Raw genomic sequence first — 14,653 nt, forward strand, 5'->3', positions numbered from 1 at the left:
ACTACCGAGGTCGCTGATATGGAGTACCTGATAGCACAATGCGCCTAATATAAAAAATGTAGGTTTTTGGGGTGTCTGGATACTTTTCTGTGTGTGTGTGTGTGTGTGTGTGTGTGTGTGTGTGTGTGTGTGTGTGTGTGTGTGTGGATGGGTGGGTGGGGCGTGCGCGCACGTGGCTGAACTTATGGCTCGCTATTGTGACAGTATGAGGATCTACTTGAGCCATGAACACAGGCATAAATTCCTGTGTTAAAAGGATCGTGTATTTGTTTTGTAGTAGGCTAGTCATCTCGTCTAACTGGGTAGGGTGTGCTACGGACAGCTTAGCATGTCAGCTGCTGGTCTTCCTGCAAAACACATTCCAAATCTCCTTTCAATTAAAAGAGGAGAGTGATGAATGTTGGCTGATACATTTGAAGCTTTCAATATTTACCCATTTGGCGTATCAGTTACAACAGGTTTACTGCAAAGAGAAGCATACAATTCCTTACCCAGTTATCGACTGCGACCACCATTACTTATCTCCCAGTCCGTTTGTACGGAGTTCAGGGAGAACTCTGAGTCACGCCTTAGTTGACCAATCAGGTCATAGCCTGCCTCATGGCGAACTCTGGGTACGACAGTTGAAGCCATACCTGGTGTTCTGGTGAGCTTAGTGGAGGCCTGGGTTTGCAGTCTGATTGAGAGGTTGGCTGTTTTCCGTACTTCGGTGTGGTAAGACGAAGTTCTACAGCATGCAAGATGACCACCTTTGTAGCATGAGTTTGCTGCTTGTTCACAGAGACTGTGCAGGTGATGCGTACTTATGTTCTTGATTCACATCGCGAAATCAAATGTAGAGAAATTCACTTACGCTTTCATGACTTGGAAGTATGTCTACCATGTGGAAATCCGTTCTTTTGGTACTAGAGTAGGTTTTGTGGTGCGGTACAGAATCTGTTTGATATTATTTCATCTGAATGGTAAAACATTTTATTTCGTCACACTCGCTACTATGAATTTTTGTCAGTATTCACCAAAACGTATGGACTGATTTTCTCCCAAGTTGCAACTCAGTATGCCAGATGTTTCCTGAGTATTAATGTTAAACTCTGTTTCGAAGACAGTTATTTCGATTAATATTCTAATATTCTTTTAATTCAACTAGTTTTCTATCTAGACGAGCTTATACCGATTAGCACTTAGCAATTAGCTGACAGTCATTCGATGCGGAGCTAACTCATGCCTTCAGCGATACTATAACTTTTTAGGATCTTACTACAATTAATATAAAAACTAGAGTCAGTCTCAATGAAAACTATATTTTTATTTTCTATGCATTGGTTTTCAGCATAAATCGTAGGTGATAGACTTGACGCATCTGGCAGAGTCATTATAGTTCATTCCACAGGAAGTATGGTGATCTGACGTACGGTATTTGTGAGCTATCATAACACACTGGTAACCAATGCCACCTGCCAGGCACAGGAATATAAGCCATGTTTTTACAGATGTTTTCATGTAACGTGAGAGGTTACGACTGCTCAGGTTCACGTAAATTCAATTTCTTTTTGTAATGATCACTGTAAATACTTGCACAAAGTAAGCATTCCCTGTCTAGGTAATCCTTATCTACACAGTCCACTCGCATTAATGTGACCCTCGGCTATTTTCGACGTCAACGTGCAGTAGCAACTCACAAATGGCAGGTGTCAATGCTAGTAGTGGAGGGTATATAAAGCGTGTCGTTGAGGGACGCAGGAAACATTGCAGTCGTTGGTGTAATGTGGAGACAGAGCGATTAATCTGTCGTCCAAAAGTGCATCATCATTGGTTTTCGAGCTCGGAATGGAAGCATTTCCAAAACGGTTAATTTCTAAACTGTTCGTACGCCACTGTGGTTATAGTATACCGTGAGGAACAACTGGTGCTATCCAAAACCGGCGCCGAGGAAACTAAGGTGCACCAAGGGCCATAGGCGACAGAGGTGAATGATGGCTGCGGAGATGTGTACTGGGGAGGAGTCGTGCAACTTTAGAGCAACTGACCACCCAGATGAACCAAGGGGCTATCAACAGTACCTCCTGAACGACCGTTCAGCATATGAGCTTCCGCAGCAGGCGCTTGATTCATGCACACATGCTGACTGTTGTTCATCGGCGAGGCTGGAATTTGCACTACAATATCGCAAGTGGACGTCCATTGAGTGGCGACAGGTATCGTTTCTCGATGAATCACGTTTCATGCTCCATTTTGCGTGTTCGGCGTGATACTCTGAAAGCAAACACCCTGCAACCAGGAGGGAGCGTTATGGTCTTGGGAATGTTTTTATGGCATTCCCTCGGTGATCTTGTCATACTGGAGGGCACAATAGATCAACGCAAGTACGGATCTATCATTGGGGATCATGTCCACCCCTACAAGAAGTTTGTTTCTCTTAAACAATATGGCACCTACCAGCAGGACAACGCTTCATGTCACAAATCTCGGAGTGTATGTGCGTGGTTTGAAGAGCAACAGGATGAGATTGCTGCACTCCCCTAGTTACCAAACTTTGCGGATCTAAATGCAATCGAGAATCTGCAGGACCATGTCGATGGTGCTGTTCACACCATGGATCCTCAACCGAGAAACCTAGCGCAGCTGGCTGCGGCACTGGAGTCAACACGGCTCCACTTCCCGCTCGGTAACTTCCAGAACTTCATTTACTCTCTTCTTGCACCTGTCGTGCTGGAAACTGTGGCTTTTGAAAAGTAGCCTCCCATCCTCCACCACTACTGTGCTGCTATTGACCATGCCCCCACCACTGCCCCCACCCCTCCTTACTGTGCTCCAAACGTCCTGAGCCTGTCATTTTTGATCTGTACCACGTAGCATCAGTAAATTCACATGTTATTGCAACCGTACAGGGTAGTATAGCACCCAGCGGTAGTGGTCTAGTTTTAGTGAATCTTCGGCACCCACGTTATGTTCTGAAACATACGACGCTATTTACGGTTTCATGGCTAGTTTTACAGATCTGTTAAGAAGACGCACATTTCACTGCTATTTTACCGATTTTCCCCCAAAAGTTTTTAGAAGGTACTTGTAAGGACTTCATGACTAACTTTACCGATATCTTAAGGCGATGTACATAAATATAGGTTTCGCTGCTATTTTCAGGAAACACATGTAAAATAAATGGATTTAAAGACTAATAAGTGCCACCATATAACGCTATTTACTACGTTTTGGCAATTCATTAAAGTTTTATCGATTTGTCATCCTTATATTCCTCAGGCATCTACTTTTCGAAGTTGATGCACTTAAATACGAAGCTTTAAACATGTAGCAACTAACACCATCAGCCATACCCTGCAAGCACATCAATATATAACATTGTTTACTCCTTATTAGGTGATTCGTTAAAGTTGTGTCGATTTTCTGTGATTGTTCCATAGATAGCCACTTTTTCCAGGAAGGCACATCACAAGAAGATACGCAGGAGGCCTATGTTTTGCTTAAAACGAACTTAATTACCCACGATTTTAGGATGTGACATAATTATCAGATCCCCTAACATTATATGATTATACTGGCTTGAAAATGTAAATTACGAAGTGAACATTTCTACTTCCCTAATACGCTCATCACTTGCCCCGTTACCAAATATCACAAAGACTGTGGAAAGAGGGCGACAGTTACTTCTTTATCTATAACGGAAGAATTTCAACAAGACCCTTACTAGTACGTCCGCACGCTACCAGTCGGACCCTCCGTCACTTCATTGCTTATCGAAGCCCGCCTGCCGCCTGTATTAGCGCACGTTGATAAACAGAACTGTTAAGAATGGAGAACTCGAGTTACCTTGACCGGCGGCTGCGCTCTCTACCCCCAGTTCCCCTATTCTACTCACGCGCCCGGCGTACAGGGTGCAGAGGAGCGACGTGCCTGCTTTGCAGCCAGCCTCTATGAGCGATGACCGTATCTCGATTAAAAACCCAGTAATGCACTTTCTCTCCACTAGCCCTACGTATTCGAGCAGACCGCATGCAGGTGAATTTGCATCCCTCGTAGTCGCTTGTAGTGTGATTAGAACATCCGGACACTTTTGGCACTGTAATTTGTAAATGAGTATTGATGTCATCGCGGTAGCAAACAACGTACATCTTAAAAGCCCATACGCTGAATACATCAGCCCTATATCACACAAAGCATTTATACGTTTTTAGAGGTATATGAGTCCACATGTTTTACAAAATTCACGTTCAATTATGGTTTGACAATTCCAATATTTATTTTCTCTTATTCCGACAAAATGTGTTTCAATTACGTTCCAGTTACGCTAGAATGCTGTCCGTTAATTTCAGTTCCACTATCGTAGCAATCACATATACACTGTCACTCCTAAGAGTCGTGAGGCGTATTTGTTTTTCGTCTGCAGCTAAAACCACCCGTAAATTGCATACAGAAAGAATGTCTGTCTGCCGGTCAGCATCTCTGTGCTGCAGAGCAGTTCCAAAACTTTATTCACCGTATTTTATCTACGAGTCAACAACGTAAATTTAGTCTGGCTGTTACCATGTAGTCCACACACTTATAGACAGACAAAATTCTCGGAAAAATGAGCACTATGCGGCCAGTGTTCTCAGTCACTCACGGAGTCCCTAGCACTTTACTTATCCTATAGAAATTTATCGTCAAATTGAGGATAATTAAATGATGACTAACTGAAAACCTCAGCTGCCGACAGGTGTTGTTGATATACCTCCATGTGGGCAGCTGAAAATGTGTGCCCCGACCGGGACTCGAACCCAGGATCTCCTGCTTGCATGGCAGACGCTCTATCCATCTGAGCCACCGAGGACAAAGATGAATAGCGCGACTGCAGGGACTTATCCCTTGCACGCTTCCCGTGAGACTCACATTCCTAACTGCCCATAATTCTACATATGTATTGTACCTTATAGACATTTGCCCGGGTTCGAGTCCCGGTCGGGGCACACATTTTCAGTTGTCCACATCGAGGTATATCAACAACACCTGTCGGCAGCTGAGGTTTTCAGTTAGTTCAAAAATGGTTCAAATGGCTCTGAGCACTATGGGACTTAACATCTGTGGTCATCAGTCCCCTAGAACTCAGAACTACTTAAACCTAACTAACCTAAGGACATCACACACATCCATACCCGAGGCAGGATTCGAACCTGCGACTGTAGCAGTCGCGCGGTTCCGGACTGAGCGCCTAGAACCGCTAGACCACCGCGGCCGGCTTTCAGTTAGTCATCATTTATTCCAGGGAAAAGCTGCACGGTCATCAACAGTAACTGTTCTTTCGAGAACAAGTTACTGTCTTCGTATATATTGATGATAATTGTCGAAGTAACTTAATTATATTCCATAAATGGGCAGTTGAGAAAAGGAGCTAAATTTCTAGTCAAATCTGTATTGGTGATGTGTAATATTTTCTTCCATAAGTCATCGAAAAACGTTGGAAGCCTTTGACTATTTAGCTTGACGTCGCATGCCGCTTCAGGCTGGAACCGCAAGACCGCTACGGTCGCAGGTTCGAATCCTGCCTCGGGCATGGATGTTTGTGATGTCCTTAGGTTAGTTAGGTTTAACTAGTTCTAAGTTCTAGGGGACTAATGACCTCAGCAGTTGAGTCCCATAGTGCTCAGAGCCATTTGAACCATTTTTTGAACCGCTTCAGGCTATTTGTGCAGCGTCATGTATTACGTAAGTCATTTAACGGACTTTAAGGAAAATACGTTAGGACCCCTTTAGTTCCCGAGTAGTACAGTCATTTGCTCTTTTTTTAGAGGGTGGAAAGAATGTCTGTTTGTCGATCAAAATTTTTTGAGCTGCAGAGCAACGCCATAACTTTATTCACTGGACTTTATCTATAAGTCAACATTGTAAATTTATTCTACCTGTTAGGACGTCAGTACATATATTTATAAGCACGCAGAACTCAAGGAAGAATGTTATCTCTTATTTATCGAGGAAACAGAGGACGGAACTTATGCTACTGAATGACTCTCGGTAAAAACCTTTGTATTAGCCCCTAATCTTCTCAGTGCAGTCACTTTAAGAAACTATGTGGAAGGGAGTAATATGTTTGCTCACAACACTTAGAAGAAGCGGTATAGAGGTCGCCTCTCACTCCCCTTTTGTCAGACTATCGCTTAACCCTCGTAGTCACGCCATTCACGAATTTTCAGTCTTTGGATATATGGCATTTGCATTGCAATGACCAAGGAAGCCTTACTGCTGCATTTTTAGTATACGGGGATTGAACCCAGAAATCTGATGCTTAACACCCACCATTCATGAAATGACTGTCTTTAAACATATATCTGTATGTATCCTAATAACCTTTATTGTATTCCTACGACCACTTCCCTAAATATACGATGTTGGTGGTATTGTGGTGTTAGAGTCCTAGTTGACAGCATAACACTGTACGAGAAATACACCGTCTTTTTAAATTTGGGGTACACCACCGTAATGCTATTTTAACAGTGTCACAGAGCTTCCAACAATTCAGAGCTGCTGTAAGAGTGGCGAAAAATTTAGGGTGTAATCACAGTATTGTACGTCTTTCCCCACAGGCGATGTTCGACAGTGGACTGATCATGTCGAATGCCGGCTACAGCAGTGGGCAGTGCGCATACTTGTACTTATTTTATTTTGTTTAAGAAAGAGAGCCGGCCGGAGTGGCCGAGCGGTTCTAGGAGCTACAGTCTGGAACCGAGCGAATCCTGCCTCGGGCATGGATGTGTGTGATGTCCTTAGGTTAGTTAGGTTTAAGTAGTTCAAAGCTCTCGGGGACTGATGACCTCAGCAGTTAAGTCCCATAGTGCTCAGAGCCATTTGAACCACTTTTAAGGAAGAGACCCACCAGTACTTATACCTCGGCCCAAGTTACAGTGTTGCAGTCAGTACGTGACACGCGGAGGGGAACTGCGGCTGCCCGTCTGCCACACAAGTCGACCTATCAGTTTTTAGTGTTTGGGTTACTTTTCCTAAGATCCCTGCAAATGAATTGGTGACCAACACATGTATTCTGCTTCATCTCGCTCCAAATGCTTACTGCTTGGCATTTTTACTGCAGTCAATGCTTCCAGTGAGAGTGTAGATGATTTCTAGTCCTATTGATGTGACATTAATGTGCAATATTGCCTACATGAAAATCAAAGAGGCCTTTGGAGAAAAGAAAAGAATATGCATAGTTCAGATGGAAAACCAGTCCTAAGCAAAGAAGGGAAAGCAAAGAAGGTAGAAAGTGTAAACGAGGTGTGATAGGAAAGTTTTAAGAATGGATCTGCTATTGCTTACTGGTATGGCGGGCAGGTAAACGGATGCTGGGAAATAAGTCATTGTCTCATCCTTTAACGCCCTCTGCCAGGAAACCGTTTCCTTTATTCAGTTTGTTGTGGCAGCTGGATGAGTGCAGTCTGTTACGGCTTGTTGCCAGATTCTGTCTGCATGAAAATGGACGTAAAAACGGAGCAACGAATTTTTGTGATACTTTGTTTTAAAACCTGGAAATCAGCTTCTAAGACTTACGAACTATTAAAAACAGCTTTTGGAGATAATTGTATGAGCCAGTCAAATGTCTTTATCTGGTTCAACAAATTTAAAAATGGCTGCGAATCATTTGAAGATGAACCACGGTCCGGCGGTCCTTCCACCTCAAAAACGAATGAAAATAATGTGAAAGTTCGCGACATAGTGCGCTCTGATCGTAGACAGGGAGATAGCTAATTAACTTAAGTTTCTATGCAGTTCAGTCAATTTTAACTGAAGATTTGAACATGCGTCGAGTGTTCCCAAAATTCATTCCAAAAGCGTTGTCAAGTGACAAGAGACAACACCGACTTGAAGTGAGCCAAAAACTGATTAATTGGACTAAAATGATCCAGATTTGTTAAATAGGGTAATTACAGGTGACGAATCGTGGGTATGTCGATATGATCCAGAAACCAAAGTGCAATCTTCAGAGTGGAAGACTCTAGGATCACAACGACCGAAAAAAGCACACCAAAGTCGATCAAAGGTGAAGACAATGTTGGTGATTTTTTTCTAGTCTACCGGTAATGAGCATCATGAACTTACCCCTTGAGGGCAGACAATTAAGCAGGAACACTAGAAATGTTTCCTTGAGCGTTTACGCGAAAAGGCGCGGAAGAAAAGGCCTGCATTGTGGAAAGACAGGAGTTGCGTGTTACACCATGACAATGCTCCGGCTCATTGTGCCTTCTCCATCATTGAATTTTTGACCAAATTCAAAATTTCTGTGCTTCCAAAACCGCCATATTCCCCTGATTTGGCCCCTGCGGACTTCTACCTGTCTCCTAAAATGAAATTTTCACTGAAAGGGAAGCGATTTGACTCGATTGACACACTTCAGGAAAAAAATTTCCAAGAATGTTTCCAAAAGTGGAAACACCGTTGGAGTGGGTGTGTTCAGACAGAGGGGGACTATTTTGAAGGAGATGTATCACAGCAGCATGTAAGTACCACCATTTTGCAATTACAAACCCATTCTTAAAACTTTCCAATCATACCTCGTATAACAGAGATGTACTTGAGGACAGTATTATGGAAATGGAAGAGGACATAGATGAAAATAAGATGGGAGATATGACACTGCGAGAAGAATTCGACAGAGTACTGAAAGACCTAAGTCGAAACAAGGCCCTGAAAGTAAACAACATTCCGTTAGAACTACTGAGAACCTTGGGAGAGCCAGTCATGACAAAACTTCCACCTGATGAACAAGATGTATGAGACAGGCGAAATACCTTTAGACTTCAAGAGGAACAGAAAATTACTAGTTCCAAAGAAAGCAGGTGCTGACAGGCGTGAAAATTACTGAACTATCAGTTTAATAAGTCCAGCTGAAAAATACCAACACGAATTATTTACAGAAGAATGGAAAAACTGGTAGAAGCCAAGCACGGGGAAGATCAGTTTGGATTCTGGAAAAATGTAGCAATACGCGAGACAGTACTGACGCTACGATATACCTTAGAAAACAGGTTAAGAAAAGTCAAACCTACCTTTATAGCACTTGTAGACTTAGTAAAACCATTTGACAATGCCGACTGGAATACTCTTTGAAATTCTGAAGACTGCAGGGGTAGAATACAGGAAGCGAAAGTCTGTTTAAAAACTTGTACAGAAACCAGATGGCAGTTTTAAAAGTCGAGGGGCATGAAAGGCAAGCACTATTTGAGAATGGAGTGAGAGATGTTTGTAACGTATCCCCGATGTTTTTCAGTCTTTACACTGAGCAAGCAGTAAAGGAAAACAAAGAAAAATTTGGAGTAGGAATTGAAGTTCAGAGAGACACAAAATAAAAACCTTGAGGTTAGACGATGACACTGTAATTATGTCAGAGACTGCAAAAGACTTGCAAGAGCAATTGAATGGAATGGACAGTGTCTTGAAAGCAGAATGTAAAATGAACACTAACGAAACCGAAACAAGGATAACGGAGTGAAGCCTAATTAAGTCAGAGGATGCTCAAGAAATTATGTTACCACCCGGTACATGTATAGTAGTAGGTAAATTTTGATATTTGGGCGTCAAAATAACATAATGGTCAAAGTTGGATGACTATAAAATTTAATCTGCTAACTGCAAGAAAAGCGTTTCCGAATAAGAGAAATTTCTAAACCTCAAATATAGATTTAAGTGTTAGGAAATCTTTTCTGAAGGTATTTATCTGGAGTGTAGCCATGTATGGAAGTGAAAGATGGACGATGAACAGTTTAGGTAAGAAGAGAATAGAAAGTTTTGGAATGTGGTGCTACAGAAGACTGCAGAAGACTGCAAAAGATTAGATGGGTAGATCACGTAACTAATGATGAGGTACTGAATAGAATTGGGGAGACAAGAAATCTGTTGCACAGCTTGACTAAAGAAGGAATCGGCTGAATGGACACATTATGAGACATCAAGGGATCAGCAATTTAGAATTGGAGGGAACTGTGTGTGTCTGTGGGGGAGGGGGGTGTAAAATTGTAGAGGGAAATCAAGAGATGAATACAGAAAGCAGATTCAAATGGATATAGGTTGCAGTAATTACTCGGAGATGAACGGGCTTGTACAGGATAGAGTAGCATGGAGAGCACCAGCAAACCAGTCTTCAGACTGAAGACCACAACAGAAAAATAGATTTATTTACGTTCATGTCAAATACCAGCCCCACCACAGGTCTTCCTGCCTTCTTGTAGACAGCTCCATCACCTGTGATCATTCTATAACTAAAGCAAATATACAGCAAGCCGCTGTACACAACATGGTAGAGAGTACATCGCACCGGTGTTATCAGTTATTATCCTTGCACCCCACTCTCACGCACTAAACCGAGTAAAAGGTGATTGTCTATATACCTCCATACATACTCTAATCCACCCTTATGTTTCCAGGGAAGTACGTCCTCTTTTCCAGTTACATATTCGAGTGCCAACCTACACGATCTTAGGAGATCCACATGACGCGTTTGCTTCACAGATCAGCCACGTAACACGACCAGATGGGGAGTCACATTGAGAGTTGACCATTGTCTTCGGCACTGGCAACTCTCACTTAAATTTCTAATAATGTAACAATTTTTCATGCAGTTGATCGTCGTGTTCTTCTGAGAACACCAGCCTGATCGTAATAATATTTTTTTATCGTAATAATATCATTTAATTTAGTTAGCACAGACTTACTGTCAGTATCTGCAAACCAACACAAAGTTGAAAAAGAATGACCAGAGGAATCAAATTATTTTTATTGATTGAAAAAATTCCCACTGTTCCCTATATTTCCTTATCCTGTTGAGTCCACAGCACGAGGGAGGAAGAACTGAATGTATGAAAAGAATTGCAGGAAGAATGTTTGGGAAGAGAACAAGGATCGAACGACATTTAGCGACTATGGGTGTACGATAGGGAACAACTAGTTTATAGGCACCCATTATGGAAGCTCTGAAACTTCAGCCTTTGGCTGTAGCGAGGTGTAGGAAGGTTGGATAGTCTGCAAAACTTACGTTTCTGTCTTTGGGAGGCAAAGCGCGGTGTCTTTCCCATTGCGTAGAAGGGAGGTTTGACCGACAACTTAAAACCGGGGAAATTCTGAGCTGTGATTGGTTGGGAGCCGCCCCCACAATGAGCGGTCAGGCTAGCAGAAAAGTAGCGTGGGTCAGAGTCGAGAACTGCTGCTGAAGACTTGGACGAGAGAGGACGCTTTTCTGAGACAGGTCGAGCGATGCTCGATTTGAGTGTGGGAAATGTGCTATATTTATGATTAATGGTTTCACATTAGGTGAACAACCCTCTTTTTGCAGCTAGACGTAAAGTAACAACATTTTGGGGGAACGAAATTTAGGTAGGTAATGTGCAATAGTAGGTGATGTAGAAATGTTGCTTTGCTTTGCTTTGTGATAGTAATTCGCAGTTTTGGGGTTTTATAACAATTTCGCGGTGAATAATTTAACCTTAATTTGTTGAGCAAGCAAGTTCATTTGGAAAAATGAAATATTTAAGTGCGTGTAGCAATTTACTTAGTTTTACACTGGGCACTCACGACTTGGGGCTGATCAAGAATCTTGTAACTAGTGGAGGCACGCCTGTAGGGACCTACAGCATGTAAGTAGGAAGTGTGCTATTACATGAAATATGCGAGTGGAATTAAGTACTGTTATAATTTTTCAATTTTCTTACATATCTGCAATCTTGAAAGATTTAGTAACGTGAATCCTTTGTTAAGGACGCGTGGTATCTCGTGTGAAAGCGTGTGTCGAATTTTAGCAAACCAAGTGTAGATAATGCTTGCTTATTCGTGTTTATTGGAATGTAGAGTCACGTGGAGAAATTTTCTGAATAATTAATATTGCAAAGCGGGGAAGAAGATTAGTAAAGTTTTAACGTAGCCATGAACTTTGGCTGCAACAAAGTAAGTAGTTCAACTTGAGTGTATTTCGTATGTGTAATTTTGGAAGGTTTTCATGTTTCAATGGGTGACGTTGTGTCGGGAGTAGGCAGCAGTAAAATAGTGGCTATTAAAGGGAATGCTCAAATAGGCGCGGAATTTATATGTGATAATTTTGGTTTTCGGTGGGATAATTTTGAGTACAGATACTTACTTAACGGTAAATATCGGAACTGCTAAAGGCTCGATCCTTACGTTTCTCCTGTGCATATGTTGGTGCAGTAATTGTGTGTCCATGTTGATTATTGGATACAGTTGTGGAATATCCTTTTCTTCTGATCCAAAAGTGGGAATTTGTGGTAAAAAGAGATACCATTCTGTAGGAGACCATAGTTTTAGTAAAAACGTCAGATGCGTTAACGATAAATTTAAATACAAAGTCAGATGTGTTAAATTTTACATTTTTAATAAGAAAATCAGATGCGTTTAATTTACATTGTGGAATCTGACGCCAATTTCGTGCTGTGTAAAGATCAGATGTGATAAGATTTGTTTAAATAAGCTAATTTTCTTGTTCTTATAATTATCTGAAATGTTTAATGAGTAAACCATTTCTTACATGAAATTCAAATTCGAGTCAGAACATGCTTTCTATAAGAGTAGAAAAACCTTTATTTTATTATCTCTTTAATAAAGATAATTTAATTTAATGATTTTACTATATGTTTGAATGTCAATCATTGGGCCAAGCAGAATTGACATGGCTTTCAAGTTAGGGCATTTATGGAAAGGTCCCGCAAATAAATCCGTTGCGCGTAGTGTTAAACTGAAGTAGTAGAGAGACTCTTTCAGCATGATTGGTAGACAGCGACTACGTTGTAATGAGCTGTCGAATCCATGCTACTGCTCACCAGTACGTATAATTCAACTACCAAAGAGTCTATGCGTGTTAACCTCATGATAGCAGCGACAATGTCCTCAAGGTTATTGTGGAAACTGAGGGTGTATGTTGAGTTACGAAGGTGGGGCTCGTTCTAATAGAGTGGGAGAAGCTATGATGCAAACTGACATTTATTGAGGGGCAATTGATGGCTAAGTACAGCACATTCTGTCTTCGACAACTGCAGTGTCTGTTCATCAATACTCATTGCCGTTGATATTGCTAAGTTAGCAGCTCGAGAGTCACCGCAGTCCGTATTCCTAAAGCATTAAAGTATTCTGAATGCACGGGATTTGCAGGAAGCGACATGTGCTGCAGTGGAGTGAGAATAACTCTGTGGTGTTGTCTTGCTTAAGATAGTGGAAGCATTGAGAGGAAATGTGCTGTTTGTGTTTTCTGTTACCGAGTTATCCTAAAAACCAACTAAAGTTCAATTAGAGATGGTACACCAACAAGTGTTGGATGCAAGAAATACATGTTTTCATACTGTCTTTTGTAATTTTATTTGCTTATGACGAATAGCCAGTTACCCACTCCTACAACCTATGGCATATAGACTCCCACATTATTTCGAAATGTAATTTCCTTATAAAGAAATATTCAGTCGTTCAGAAGAGCAATGGAAACAGATGTGTATCTAAGACAGTTTCCAAACGTCTGTCAGTGCTATTTAAGTACATTGACGTATGTGGTACCCCCACCCACCATTAACAAATGGTCCATTAAAACTAGTCTTCAATGACAAACGCATGCATATAAACTTCCCCCTGATTTCGAAATGCGATTTTGTGGGGCAGCTGGTGGAATTTATGTTGTTATTTAAAATGTAGAATGTAATGTAGAAAATATGCATTTCCCGGCCGATTAGCAACATATGTGGTGCGGCGGGTGAAATAATTGTTATTATAAATGTTACTATTATTTATTTAATGCTGTTGTTTGCCGTTCTCAACACTGGCTCTCTAACTACAATATTGGCAACCAGAAAGTGATTAGCAAAATGTGAAGCTTGTAATTGGAATTCCTAGAGCCCACTTCATCTGAGAAACACACTTATAGCTACAGCTTATAGCTCTGGGGAATTAGGTGATTGTCTAGGATTCATAATCAAAAACGATTCTGTCTAAAATGTTCTCTATATTCTGAAAGTTACAGACCAAAAAAGAATCCACACAATCCAACTACCAGAGCAGTTCAGAGTCTAATGCGCTGATGCAACTATAACTGTCCAAATTAAATGTTTAAGTGAATGCTCGCCATAATTTGATGATAATGTTCATCAAACGCCACGCTAAATAATGGTAGAATGTTTGTCCCGCGGCGGCACGTGAAAATACGACATACGCAAACTGAAGATAGATCATTAAAGTCATCCCAAAATTAACACTTCACTCGAAAACGATTTCATGGTTACGCGTATCCCGAGTAACTTATTACGGCATCCGAGGCTGTTGATAGCATTGATACCGATGCGACGCGACTCCCGACACAGGTGGTGTGCTAATCAGCAGCTGGAGAGAACTGGGGCCTTACTTCCTCGCGCAGCGTTCTTATATATAAAGCCGCGGTGCGGACGGCTAAGGGAACGCCTGATCAATTCTGTTCTCCCGACTAGCCGCTGGGCTAGTAATGCACCACTTTAAGTTACTGAATAAATCATTGCCTCCTTCTCTGATGGCCGATGAAGCTCTCAATTTAAATGTGCAATCAGCACACAGGTAAGTAATCATAATAAAAGTCTGACGTGGCTAAGTCAAATATTTTGGGCGAGAGAATTAATTTAATTACACTACACGCAGTAGACGAGCTATGAACTTGCCCTTT

The 14,653-nt window shown here is 41.6% G+C and overlaps 1 non-coding gene across 1 annotated transcript; it reads right to left on the reverse strand.

Annotated features, from left to right (window-relative positions):
* Positions 1 to 4,751: 4,751 nt before the first annotated feature.
* Trnaa-ugc (transfer RNA alanine (anticodon UGC)) lies at positions 4,752 to 4,825 on the reverse strand. The gene has a single exon. It is a non-coding gene; the product is annotated as a tRNA-Ala (tRNA).
* Positions 4,826 to 14,653: the final 9,828 nt, after the last annotated feature.

This window comes from Schistocerca nitens, chromosome 3 (assembly GCF_023898315.1).
Source record: "Schistocerca nitens isolate TAMUIC-IGC-003100 chromosome 3, iqSchNite1.1, whole genome shotgun sequence".
Classification (NCBI taxonomy): Eukaryota; Metazoa; Arthropoda; class Insecta; order Orthoptera; family Acrididae; genus Schistocerca; species Schistocerca nitens.